The sequence below is a fragment of the Coregonus lavaretus genome, assembly GCF_964263955.1.
Source record: "Coregonus lavaretus genome assembly, chromosome: 27".
Classification (NCBI taxonomy): Eukaryota; Metazoa; Chordata; class Actinopteri; order Salmoniformes; family Salmonidae; genus Coregonus; species Coregonus lavaretus.
Window position 1 is genome coordinate 15431066 of NC_140014.1, and position 14146 is coordinate 15445211.

The 14146-nt window shown below is 43.3% G+C and overlaps 1 pseudogene across 1 annotated transcript; it reads right to left on the reverse strand.

The window, feature by feature from the left end:
- Positions 1-6116: 6116 nt before the first annotated feature.
- On the reverse strand, positions 6117-10862 carry LOC311102608 (annotated as a pseudogene). The gene is made up of 4 exons (XR_014615774.1): positions 10841-10862; positions 10157-10484; positions 9225-9408; positions 6117-6633 (listed from the first exon to the last, which is right to left on the reverse strand). The product of XR_014615774.1 is annotated as an uncharacterized misc_RNA (transcript).
- Positions 10863-14146: the final 3284 nt, after the last annotated feature.

Below are 14146 nucleotides of genomic sequence, written 5' to 3' on the forward strand. Positions count from 1 at the left end.
TCCAATCAGTAATCTCAAATCCATAACCTGGTATAGCAGCTCGTATACTGTATGCCAATGAAGAATTTTACACAGGTGTGGCTAGTAATCATTGATTATCAGATTATTGATCACTAGGTTAGGGTTAAACTTCTGTTAACACTAAAGTGCTTGCACAGTGGAGTAAAGCTCCACCATACCTGGCTAGAAAGCTACTGCATACTGAGGGATTCATGTTGATTGATTGTTGTTCTAAGGCACTTTCTGCCCAGCAAATGATGGAGGCGGGATGTGCTGACAGACACTGTGGCGTTGAGACAGGTCCATGAAGGAGGTGGCTTTCCCTTTCACCGGGGTGCTCCCGACGTCCATCCAGGTCAGCACGCGAGCGGAGGGCCGGTGGTAAAGTGCCAGCTGTCTGGAGCTGTAGCCACAAACCCCGATCCCCAAGGCCCCCAGGAACATGGCCAGACGGGGCATGGCCAGGTCCCCAGCACTCTGGGTCTCACTCCCCACAGCCTGGGTCTGAGTGGGAGACAAAGCAACATGATGTGGTTACAGGGGAAAGCTTTCTTATTCATTAATAATTGTCTTGGTAGATTGCATGGCATTGGCATCCATAGGATAACCAGAACAGGTTTTCAATGGCTCAATGCCAACCACTGAGACTACGACTAATGTGCTGAATGTACTGTGCATTGTGGCCATATAAGCCAACTAAATCAAAATCACATATATAATGCAATTATTTTATATACTGATAGATGGGGGGATGTTGTGGGTTGCAGTCGCTTAAACAGAACATAACTTGAGAAACATAATATAATCTCCCAGTCTCTTGCGACAGAATTCCCAACTTCCCTATGCACCAATCGAGTCAGCCACAATTATGCCCCCGTTACCCCCACACCCCAACCCAAGAAATTAAAAACCCACTTTCTCCCATTTGCCAAATTATCTGTGACAAAGGCTCTCGTATTTTGCGAGACGGGCAATTTCCGCGCAGGCCCTAGACAATAATAAAGAGCAGAGAAGAGGAAAGAACAGGACCCTGAGCTCTGAGTCCCAGCCCCATTCCTGATGCTCCCTCACTGAGTTATTTGTAATCAGAATTCAACCAAACATGTCATGGATTTTAACCCACACTAGCTTGCGGTAAACAGCAGTAAATACGTCAAATAAAGTTTTGTGTGCTAAAACAAAAGACTTCCTCAAACTTTTAGCTGATAAGTAAAACAGAGAATACGTTTTTTTGATGGAAGTAGAAATGTAAACTGCACTGTGGTCTATCACACATTGCAACCTCACTGTGTTTTTTCTCTGTCATTGCCTGCAGTCACTCTCAAATTTGAATGATAAGGGGAACAGCAATTTGATCAAGCTGACCAACTGTGTTAGACCGGTTGGATAGAAACAGAGACACAAACAGCAGGTCTATCAAATTGCAAGGCCGCTGAACTTTCTTACAAGGACCTAAACATAAAACCATTTGAGACAAACTGCCCTAATATAAAGTGCAATGGATTAGTAATAAATGATAACGTTAGGCTCAGTAAAGCAATCTATGGATGAGATATAAACCTAGATGCTGAGCCGTACCTGTCCACCCATCCACAACTACAGGCAATACAGCATACGTCAATACACCATCTCAAGTTCATTCAATTTCTTTACATCCCATGTACTCCCTAGAGACTCCTAAAGCCACAGAATGCCAAGGACCAAGTCATCTATACTACAACATCAGCAGATATTGCCAGGCATTATGTTTGAAAGGTCCTCAATCAAGACAGGCAAGGCCAAGTCAGGCCAAACAAAGCAGAATCCACTGCCTCATGCTATCCAGGGTCGAGGACAGAGTTTCCAGTGACTCAGCCAGAGAGATAATCTGGACCTGAGCTACTTGATGTAGCAGACAGGTTACAGGTACAAAAAAACAAAACAATCTAAGCAATGCATATAAAAAGATAACCCCAACCCATTCCTCCCTCAGTCCCCATCCACCCGCCGGCCCGCATCCTCCCTCCCCACCCGGAAACCATGCCTCCCACCCCGCCTAGCCTCATTGTTTTTCGCAGCAGTGCTGCCTGCCAGCAGTAATCTTCTCTGATTGATTGAGAGATTCAAGAGGCTATCATCGTTAAGTAACATAATAGCTGCAAAGCATTGAATATTTAAATTCCTGCACTTCTATTGTAACTTTGCCCCAGTAGAAGTTAACAGCAGGATACTCCCACATCATATGAAGGAATGTGCCTACCTGATTTAGGGGACACAATGAACAGTTGGGAGTTGGGGCCAATTTCATCGTAAAAAGTTTCCTTGGTATTAAATGAAAATGAATGGTCCTCTGTAGCTCAGCTGGTAGAGCACGGCGCTTGTAACGCCAAGGTAGTGGGTTTGATCCCCGGGACCACCCATACACACAAAAAAAAAATGTATGCACGCATGACTGTAAGTCGCTTTGGATAAAAGCGTCTGCTAAATGGCATATTATTTACTAACTGTAAGTCGCTCTGGATAAGAGCGTCTGCTAAATGACTGAAATGTAAATGTAAATACAGTTCTTTATATAATTTATAAGATTTTATCTAAAAGGACATGTAAAAACAGTAAAATGTTGTACATTTTACTGGCCACTCACCTGTAGATATCGTATGTACCCAGGAGTTAATCTTGGGAGTCTGAAAAACATCTTGCTGCTGGTGTACAGGGTTTCAACTGGTTGCTTAGAGACTGACAGTGAAAATACAGCTCTGCTGGGCAACTCCTCTCAAACGGTTTCCTCTCAGTCTTCCTAGACTCCCTCTCTTTTTCTCCAATGGGGAACCCTCTGTAAGAGAGAGGACTGGATCTGGATGTGTGGACCTGCTGTTGTCTACCTGGTGTGGTTCAGTCTCTGAAGCTCTTATATAGCCTCTTTACATAACCACTCAAACACAGGACAGTACAGGGCACAGGTGGTGCGTCTGAGTGGATTATGGGAGTTGCGGGCACAAAGACAATCACCTAGGAGTAAACAGACAGGGGGGGGGGGGGGTGGTTATACACAAGGCCATCAATGGGGAGACACAAGTCAATTGCTAGAGATCCAGGTGAGACATGGGTCAAATTTATCAGAGATCAAGCATGTAAACACAGCATACAGTTTCAAGTTGTATTAGTCGTATGTACGGGATACACATGGGATACACCGTCCAACAAAATGCTGACTTGCAGGTTCCTTCTCAATAATGCAACAACAATAAGTCCCCGAGCGGCGCAGTGGTCTAAGGCACTGCAGCGCAGTGCTAGCTGTGCCACTAGAGATCCTGGTTTGAATCCAGGCTCTGTCGTAACCGGCCGCGACAGGGAGACCCATGGGGCGGCGCACAATTGGCCCAGCGTCGTCCAGGGTAGGGGAGGGAATGGCCGGCAGGGGTGTAGCTCAGTTGGTAGAGCATGGCGTTTGCAACGCCAGGGTTGTGGGTTTGATTCCCACGGGGGACCAGTATAAAAAAAAAAATGTATGCACTCACTAACTGTAAGTCGCTCTGGATAAGAGCGTCTGCTAAATGACTAAAATGTAAATAAGAAATAAGAAAATATAAAAGTAGGAACATAAAGTAAATGGCTCAGTAGAATAGAGTAAACATTTTAGCATAAGTATAATACAGGAAGGCACAATTTATTGTCCAATATTTACATGTGTTTTGGGAAAGGGGGGATTGGGGGGCAAGTGTTTAAATAGTGCAGTATTTAGGAATCATAATAAGAGTCTGGTAGCAGCAGTTGTGATGTGTGTGTAGCATGAATGTACTGTATATACTGTATGTGTGTGTGTAGATGTGCGTATGTCTGTGTCACAGGAGGCTGCTGAGGGGAGGACGGCAAATAATAATGGCAGGAACTGAGCAAAAGGAATGGCATCAAACACAAGGAAACCATGTGTTTGATACCATTCCCCTGATTCCGCTCCAGCCATTACCACGAGCCCGTCCACCCCAGTTAAGGTGCCACCAACCTCCTGTGGTCTGTGAGGGTGTATGCATGAGTGCATGTGTGCTAAGGTGCGGAGAGTCAGAGCAGGTGGTCAGTCCAGTTCATGTGTTCAGCAGTCTGATGGCTTGTACATACAAACTGTCTGAGCCTGTTGGTATCAGACCTCATGCTCCGATACAGTCTGCCTGACGGTAAGGGAGTGAACAGCTCATGGCGGGGGTGTGTGGTGTCCTTGATTATATTCCGGCCCTTCCTCAGCCAGCATTTAAGTAGATGTCCTGGATGGTTTTTCCAATGAGTGTACAAAACATTAAGAACACCTTCCTAATATGTAAAGAGTACTTTTGGGTGTCATGGAAAAGGTATGGAGTAAAAAGTACATTATTTCTTTAGGAATGTAGTGAAGTAAAAGTTGTCAAAAATATCAATAGTAAAATACAGATACGCCCCAAAAACTACTTAAGTGGTACTCTAAAGTATTTTAACTTAAGTACTTTAACCACTGAGTAATGATGTATGGTCACTAGGATGGGAATTTGGACACATGGACACCAGTTGGTTAGCTACTCTCCCCTTCCCAAGGTTAGAGTGATTGTGATGACTATCATTAGTTGTGAGTTGAACCCTCAATAACAAAGAGAAGGTTGATAGGTTGATAACATCCCCCTCAGTGGACAAGGAGGGAAGGAACCTCTGACCCGTGTTCACACTCACTCAACTAGGCCACTGATCTTTCAGAGCATACCATCCCCAAGGTTAGACCAAGTAGATTGTCACCCCAAAAGATGACATGTCTGAATCTGAGTTGCTTGTAACTTACAAAAGTATTTAAGAGGGGTTACGATAACCCATCCATGTCACATCACCCCAAAAGATGACAAGCCAGCCTGAAATAAAAGTCCGAATTTTAGCAGCACCACCAGAAAAAATTTGCTAATGGTTTGCTGCTAACACTAGCTGTTATTACAGCATAATGGCAATGTTGTGTTTGACCTCATCGTCCCCTCTGGCTAATGACTCCAGAATGGGACTATAAGCATGAACCAGACACCACAAACCTGGTGGATCTCCTATGAATAGGCGCCACAGATGGTGGCCCTTGTGTTAATCATTCACTACTGCTGTGGTAGGTAGCTACTGATCCAGTCTGGGCTATTCCTGATCTCATAAAGCCACTCAGTTTTAAATCAGCATCTGAGCACCAGAATGAAATCAATTCCTCTTAATCTAGTGTAAATATACTATTGAATGCTGGGCAACCACAAACCAAACTAATTCCCTTCATCCCCTCCTGTCACACACACGCTACCACCAATTGTATTAGATTGGGATGTTCAGTGCTAAAGTCAGATGCTGTGTTGTTAGTGGATAAGCTGTTGGCTCTGTGACAATAGGTGATTATCAACTGAACTTCACTCACAAACAGAATGTCCGTAACATTGTGTGTGGATGGAGACTGAACACATGTAGATTTAGGGTGGCCTTTGTGTTTGTCCCTCGGGCCAGGAGTTTTTCCTGACCATGCGATCTGATCAGCAACAATAGCCTGTTGCTAGGGCTCAGTGTTCTCCTGGTCAGGAAACACTCCTGGCCCTATGTTCTGACGTCATATGTGTACCTTGACTTGATAAGTGAAGTAAATTGTCGCCCAGTTAGCTTATTCAAAAGGTGTAGGTTCTGACCTTATTTAACATGGATTGTGAAGACTACACTGTACAGTAATTGGTGAGCTATCAAGTTGGTCCAAATGTCATATCAACAAACCAACAACAAAGCCAATAATTGGGCCAAACTTGGCATTTCCGTCTCTTGTAATTTGGAAGGAGGACGCTGTGTGATGCTACTCCCATTAGGTATCCATGCTGTCATATGAAACAACTTTAACAGTAACTCAATAGTGGCATTATCATGCTTACTCATAGAAGGTATAATGATCCAACAGCCTGTCAATTAAGTAATTAGGGTGTAATGTCGTACTGTATATCAGGTGAACAATACAAATAAATACAAAATATTTATCAAAACAAACATTTTAATACGCACACAGACATTTCCATGTATATCAAGTCATAATGAACAGCTTCACGAGTGTGCATTAAAATAAATATGTCCAAAATAATTTTCTTTAAAAAAAAATTATTAAACATGCTGTTGAAACAACTTGAACAGTAACTCAATAGTGGCATTATCAAGACAGTAGTCTTCTCAAACAGTTCACAGCTTTACTGTTCATGGTTGTTGGTGTTACAGATATCACGTTGCTTGCTTAGCGAGTATCACTTCCCCCTGATTCAGCTCGTACCTGGCTCGAACTCGGGACCTCTGCTTTGCTAACACACGTGACCGCCCTCCTTGACAACATTCCAACGGTTTGAGCTACCCAAAAGGTACCAATTGGATGGCTCCGTCCGCGACATTTCAAGCTAGCTGTGGAGTGAGCTTACGGTATGTTCTTAACTCCGTTACATGGGCTCACAATGAATTAAGTCAGATACGTTTTCCATCAGCAGTATTGTTTAAAACCCTGAACATCTAGGAAAGTCTAAGGCTGCGTTGTTGGTTGGCTCGACTAGGAAGGTTGTGTTGTAGGTTGGCCTGTTTTCCAGTCTCTCTGCATGGGCGGAATGTCTGTGATCCAGTATTGAAACAGTGACACAACTGCAGTGTCATCATCTGGAAAGACAAGAGACAAATGTTACATTACAATTAGTTAGTTAGTTATTTAATGAGGTCATTATTGCTGCTCCATAGTGGTGAGGACAAGTAAACAAATTATCCTAGGCTAAGTCCAGTATTGTACTGCCAGTGTACTCCTGTCACCTACAGTACCTCACTGTTTCCTAACAGCTTCCCTTTCCCCCTGCGATATGGCTTTCATCTGACTGTTTCGTTCAAGCAAAAATTCAAAGGAGATTCCATTCAGCCGGTGCATGAAAGTCATCAAATAAAACTGCCAGCAGGCAGGCAGCAGACGTCATCCCTGAGCGAGAGGTGTTGGGTGAAACAGTGAAATATAAGCTGTGGGATATTCTTTAGCGCTGCCCCATGGTGAATTGATTCCTCCTCTCTCTCAGTGCTGAAGAGAAGCTGCAGTGAACTGTAAAAAGACTTTAAGGACTTTAAAACAGGCTAAACCAACAGCACACAGCAGGCTTACTGGGCTCAAGCATGGGTGGCCAGAAGCAGCTGGCTTTATTCCACTGGTGGCCATTTCCATTTGTGTTTAGCTAGATGAATATCCCACTTTGCATTTGCCACCTAAAACAAAGTAAAGCATTTATCATACCCCATTGTTTGACATTCCGTTTAATGGAAATGTGCTTTTAGCAAAAAATAATATGGGGGAATATGTTGCCGCTCTGACACAATACACAGGTGGGAATAGATTTGTTTTAACATACTTTTTTATTTCCCCTTTAATGACTAATTAAGTTTCAGGGAAATCCACAAAGCGTGTCCACATCTGGGGAGCAGGTGGAGGGACCAGCAAGAATATGCTGTGTGGTTTGAGTCTATTCAGAGTCTATTGTTGGAACTGATCACTGGTTTGGACTGGAGCCTGTTTTCCTCCTCAGCGTTGCCTTAGCGATGAGAACGGAGAGATGTGTGTCACTATAGCCACCTGCTCAACCATGCCCTGAATCCCCTGGACAGAACAGTCATATAATACACCAGAGTAGTACACTCTGCACCAGGGACAGCCAGGTATCCACTGATCCTATTAGTCAGTAGGACTGGGAATTGCCAGGGACCTCCTGATACAATATTATCACAATACTTAGGTGCCAATACAATATGTATTGTGATTCTCACAATTCTATATGCATTGCGATTCGATGCCGCGATTTTATTGCTATTTCATGTTCCAAACATATTGGTCCGCTGCAGAGAGACCATGACCACTGAGTTTTGATCAGTCATGGAAATAAAAGTGATGTTGGGGGTCAATTCCATTTCAATTCCAGTAAATTCAGGAAGTACTCTGTAATTCCAATTCTCTTCAATGCTTTTCAATGTAGAACATGTGGAATTGGAATTAGAATTTGTTTTACTTTCTGAATTGAATGGAATTTAAATGGAATTGACCCCAAACCTGTTTCTGCGTCCCAAATGTCACCCTATTCCCTACATAGTCCTCTGTAGCTCAATTGGTAGAGCATGGCGCTTGTAACGCCAGGGTAGTGGGTTCGATCCCCGGGACCAACCATACGTAAAAATGTATGCACACATGACTAAGTCGCTTTGGATAAAAGTGTCTGCTAAATGGCATATTATTATTATAATTATAATTATTATTATGTAAACATGTTGGCTCAGGTACAGCCGACTAGCTGCAGGTAGCGCTAATTGGCCAAAAAAAACAATACAATATCGCCAAAAATAATATTGCGATATGTAACTTTATCGATTTTCCCTCACATCACTATTAGTAGGGTGTCCAATCAAAAACGCATATTTTGACCAATGGGTAAAATGTAGATGCTCCTCTAAGAAAACCAATGGTCCAAACCTCATGTCTTTATCATAATCTGTTCAAAAATTATTGGCGTTTTTACCCTTGTTGGATAGCCAAAATTAAGGAGGCCAGACATTTTCTTTCTTTCAAAAATCAGCTAAATAGAATCGCGTCAGCTAGGCTGAATGCTGTGCGAGAATTGAGGCAAACTGACAGTCTCACCGTTGAACTCGTCACCTTTCTTCTCGAATCCGGAGGACATAAAACTATATCGAGGTAAGATATAAAGTCGCTGCGAGAAAACGTCGCCGCTACTGTATGTCAACAGAGCTCGGTGCTTATTATCGGACGTATTAAGTTACGAAATCCAACTTTTTGAATATAATGTTAAGGATATGTTAGAGAAAGACTCCACTGAACGATTCAGAACATGAAAAATCATATTTGTCTTCGTAAAATTTACTTTATAACATAAGGAAGTGAAATTTCATGAGTGGGTGGACAACCTACTATTAGTCAGACAGATTTGAACTGACCCAAATACACACCTGAGGCCATCTCATTCACAATTTCCAGACCTGTACAAAGTGTGGTCTCCTGGTGATTTTCAAACGGCTTAGTGTTTGGATAGGTGAGAGCATGTATGAGTAAGGGATAGTATGGACAGGTGTGGTCTGGTATGTAAAGACAGGTATTGACAGGTGAGGGACGATACTGACCGGTGACTGTATGCATGTGTACGTGAATGGCGAGCTCAGACAAAGATTAGGTTAATCCAGGTGAGGTAAAACCAGATAAGACTACTCACCAGGAGACATGATAGAGCTGTTCTGGAGCTCCTGCAGAGCCTTGGCCATCCTTGCTGTGTCCTGTTGCTGCACCAGGAGCTTGAGGGTGTGGAGCTGGGCCAAAACAGCAGGGGGGAATGTTCCAGTGGACAGGCTCAGAAGGCCCTCCACTACCACAGAGGAGCCTGCTTGCAGGCGATGAGCCTGGAGAGTGTGAGGAAAGAGTAGGAGATACTCTTACTCCACCAACCATTATAAACTCCGTTGCTGAATGGGCCTGTGTCCAATCACCTGGTCTATCTCTAGACTGAGGTGCATATTAGGGAGAGGAGCATCTGGCCCCTTTAACTGAATTACAGTGGACATTTCTAGAGGTCTTTCTTATTATCCTTCCACAGTAATTCACCAACAGAGAAACCTTCAACCCTGGAACCAATGGGATTCTTTGGACTGACTGACTGTCTGGTCCTCCAGAGGCAAGTCATGGAGGGATTATGACAGACCAGATGACTGAGCCTGTCCATTACGCTTGAGCATGATGAAGTAAATCCAATCACCTCAATGCACCTCTACACCTCAATGCACCTCTACACCTCAATGCACCTCAATGCACCTCTGCACCTCAATGCACCTCTGCACCTCAATGCACCTCTGCACCTCAATGCACCTCTGCACCTCAATGCACCTCTATTCCTAAATCTCTCAAGGTCCTCAAGTTTTTGTTATAGGCTAGTGATTAATGAGCTGTACTTTCACTTTCAATTTGAGTCATGCTCTGCACAGTGCTGTTCAAATTATTAATTTTCTGCCAATCCGAAAGCTATAAAATTAACTATGCTTCAACACTTTTGGCCAGCTCTTAGGAAGACTGAAACACAGCCTAGGCTATATGTGACTGTATCTGGGTTGATTGATTATCTGGGTTGATTAGCAGCCAGGCCTGGTATGACACACTCACGATCAGATCTCTTGTGTGGTCCTGAGGAAGTCTATCACTTCAGCTGCTCTTCTCTGCCTCATCTCTTCCTCCTCCTATTCTTCTTCTTCTTCTTCTCCCCCCCCCCCTCTCTCGTAGGTGAACTCCAGAGCTGCAGCATGGGGCACCAGACCCAGAGACAAGAGCTTCTGTTTGTGATGTTTCCTCTTCAGCTTCCTCCTCTTCTTGCTGAGCCACACTCCTTCCTCCATGGGGGTCGGAGGCATGGTTGTATCCCCAGGATTAGAGTCTGTACCCTGGGCCGCTCCGTCCACCACTGTCTCACCTCCTGGAGCTGTAGTTCCTATTATTATTATTATTATTACTTCCTCCGTCGTTGTCTTCTTCTACCTCTCCTTCTCCCTCTCCATCTTTGTTGGACTCATGAGTGTTCTCATCTGAAGGCAACAAGGAAAAGTGAGAGCTTGTTAACTTTCATGACTTTCACAAACTAGTGTCTAATCCCTTAAAGCTGGAATCCTCAATTGTAAAACTGCCACGTCCTTTTGCGATATTAGAACAACAAAGAAGTTACTGCAAACAACAAACACAGTTTTTCCCCTCTGACATCATCGCATGCAGCTGCATATGTAGCGCAATTTGTTGAACTACAATGCACGACACTCCCAACTCTGCTTCGCCAACAAAAACAATAACAACGGCCATGGCGCTGTTTCCCCATATTGCGGATTCCAATGCAGCCGTTTTATATCAATATCAAATCCATTCTAGGTAACAATTACGTATCTTACTGTAATAGTTTTTCCATTAAAATGGACAAAAATAACTTTTTAACTGTCACGACTTCCGCCGAGGCTGCCTTCCCCTCCTTGTTCGGGCAGGTTTCGGCGTTCGTCGTCACCGGCTTACTAGCTACTGCCGATCCCATTCTCATCACTCCACTTGTCATGTCTTGTCTTGTCAATCACACACACCTGGTGCTCATTTCCCTAATTAGAATATATTTAAGTGTTCCCTCTGTCCCCTTGTCTTTGTGAGTGATTGTTTCATTGTGAGAGCGAGTAGCTCGGTTGAGCTAGTCTTCCATTTGTTATTGCCAAGGTGGAATATTTCCCTTGTGACAGTTTCGTTTTGACGCTGGGTGCGTTTTATTTATGTAAACGGAATAAACTCTGGACTTCGGTGTTTTACCTCCTGCGCCTGACTCCTTCATTCACACCTCGTCACATTAGCAAAAAAACGATTTCTCAAGCAGAATTTAGCTAGGACTGTCTGGGAGTGGTCTGAGTGGGGAGGGGAAAACTGAAAACTAGAAGTTTGGAACTCTCTTTGTTATTGGTCTATTAACTAATTCCCCAGGCAAGCAGAAACTCATGCCCATGCAAACCTGCTGATTAGAAGGTCCTGTGTAGATTGCATTTTCAACCAGCAACTATCAAGAAATAACATTGATTTCACACTGTTACCATGTTAGTTTCATCAGCTGTTGTACAATATGATACAAAACACAGGAAAAACATTTTGACTGCCCTGGGCCTTTAAGGCAAGCATCCCATTTGGCTGTAGTACTGTGCTATGGTAAGTCCCTGTGATCCATATTCATCAAAAGTATCAATTTCATAGCACTTGGAATCCGCCACCTTCAACACCATGTCTACCCGGCCTTTGACACAAGACTTTGTTTATTTGGTAGCAGATCAAGCTAATTCAGCCAAGCAGCACCCCTTGGATGACCCTGCCTACAGACCTCTCTGTAGCTGAGGGGCTGGATCGACGCTCCAGGATGGGTGAATGTCCACTGTCCAGGATCACAGAGCACAGTGGTCAAAGCTGACTGAATCGCCTGATCCCTATCCACTGTGGTAAAGGTGGGGCCTGCCCACACACAGCAGAGAGTGGAGGTTTTCCCCAGGGTAACTGGTAGGTAGAGAGGCTGTGTAGGTAGAGAGGCTGTCTCGAATTCAGCAACTCAACCACAGTCTATAGACTCCAGCACCCCTACCGCAGAGCATGCATGCACACACTGTTAGGTTGGCGGCACACACACACCACACTCTTTCTCTAGGCTTTCAGCAGAGCGTCCATAGCTTATTAGTCTGAAGGGGAAGCAGCTACCATATGGGCAGCTGTGCAGAGATAGAGAAAGTTGCATTTTAATTATCTTAAGTTGACTTATTTATCCATTTTCAGCTGTGAAAGGAAAACAGCACAAATAAAAAGCCGGTAAATTATTATTCACAGCATTTCCATAAAACTAATCATAATAAGCATGTAGGAAGCGATTTGCTTTTGGAGGCAACATGTGAATTCTGCGGCAGATATGGGGCTAAGCGGACATGGGCTCCATAATAGATGCTTAATGCAGCAAATGTGGTTCAGCATGGTCCAGTCAATCAATAGTGGCTCAAAGACAGGCTGTCCTGTAGAATGAGGACGGACGTGTGGTACATTCACACGCACGCATAGTATTAGTCATGAGAAAATGGTATGTTTAAACAGGCAACAGGTGAACTGCAGTCATCTAAGGAATGTGAGTCACACTGTTCCCTCTAGTGGTCAGGTAGGCAAAGTCTATTAGTGATCTAGAAACAACATTGTAATGTTGACAGGAGGGATGAATAGTATGGTCATCCAAGGTCTCTCTAATGAGTAAATCTAAACCACTATCATTCTTGGCTGAGTTGGTCCCTCACGTCACACTTTTACTTTCTAAGAACTCCAAGGCCTTGCGGGAGGTTGAAGGAATTAGGCTTTTTGAAACAAATTCCTTGTGACATGCACACACACACACACAGGCCCAAAACTACTCACATACTAGCTCCAGTGGGCTGGGGAGCCCAAATACAATGCAGTAGAGTTGTTATTAACTAGCCTAACAGCTGTAAACATTGCTCTTACAGTGTCAGATTAAAATTCATTATTCCGTCACTTGAGTATTGCTGAGCTTCTCTCCATGCCTCTTTACTTGTTTTTGGTGTGCACTGTGCATTGAGATTTTCCCATAAGTGGGCCTTTGCAAATATGCAATACTTATGATGACTTCATTCCTTGTTAAGATTTGAATTAAAAATAGAGAACTGCATCATGTGTATAGGCTTAACTGCTCTACATGGAAATATTTAAGCTATTATTCAAAATAGACACATCTGCCACGGTAAATGTTAAGGGACTTTGAAGTAACAAAAATGGTAATGTATTTTCATGACTATGAGGTTGTCATTGTGCTCTTTACTTTCTCCATGGTAACAACACATATTTAAAGCGGTAGGCCTACTGTACCTGCAAGCGTAGCACAGAGCCACAGACACAAACATCCACTCCAAACCACTCTACTACTCCATGTGTACTGCTACAAGATTAGGCCTATCCTGTAATTGCTAACCTCTACTACTTCTAAAATAGTGTTGCTTGTCAGAAAAATCTAATTGCCAAGCATTAAAGGTGCAATACGTAGAAATCGCTCAGCCATTTCCTGGTTACTAAAATTCTAATAGTTTATGTGACAAAACAAGCAATGTAGAGAATAATTGTACCATCTAAACCGCTGTGAAATATATTTTCAATAAACAAAAATATTGTATTTTCAGCTGTGTGAAGATGGTGTACAAAACCGAAAGACGCAAAAACAAAAAACTTAAGAACGGGAAGCATAGAAATAGCGCACATAGAACCGATCTACCGCGTCTTAGACTTGCTTTCAATGAGAATGACAGATCTATAACTCACACTTCTATGTGAATTTGGTCAGGTCACCCAAAAAGTTACATATTGCAGCTTTAAGAGAAAGTATTAATAGGCCTAAATTGCTGACTCGGCCTAAACCATTGTAACGGGCAAATATAGCTGAATTGAGTATGCCTCGATGTCATTAATTCTTGAGTTGCTAGAAAAACATTATGTCTTCCAATTCATTAACACAATTGCTGCAGGGTGCTAGTAAAGTGGAAATACTAGTACAACCCATTCAGTGTACAGATTAAGGTGTTGCCTTAGGCTATTCTCTAG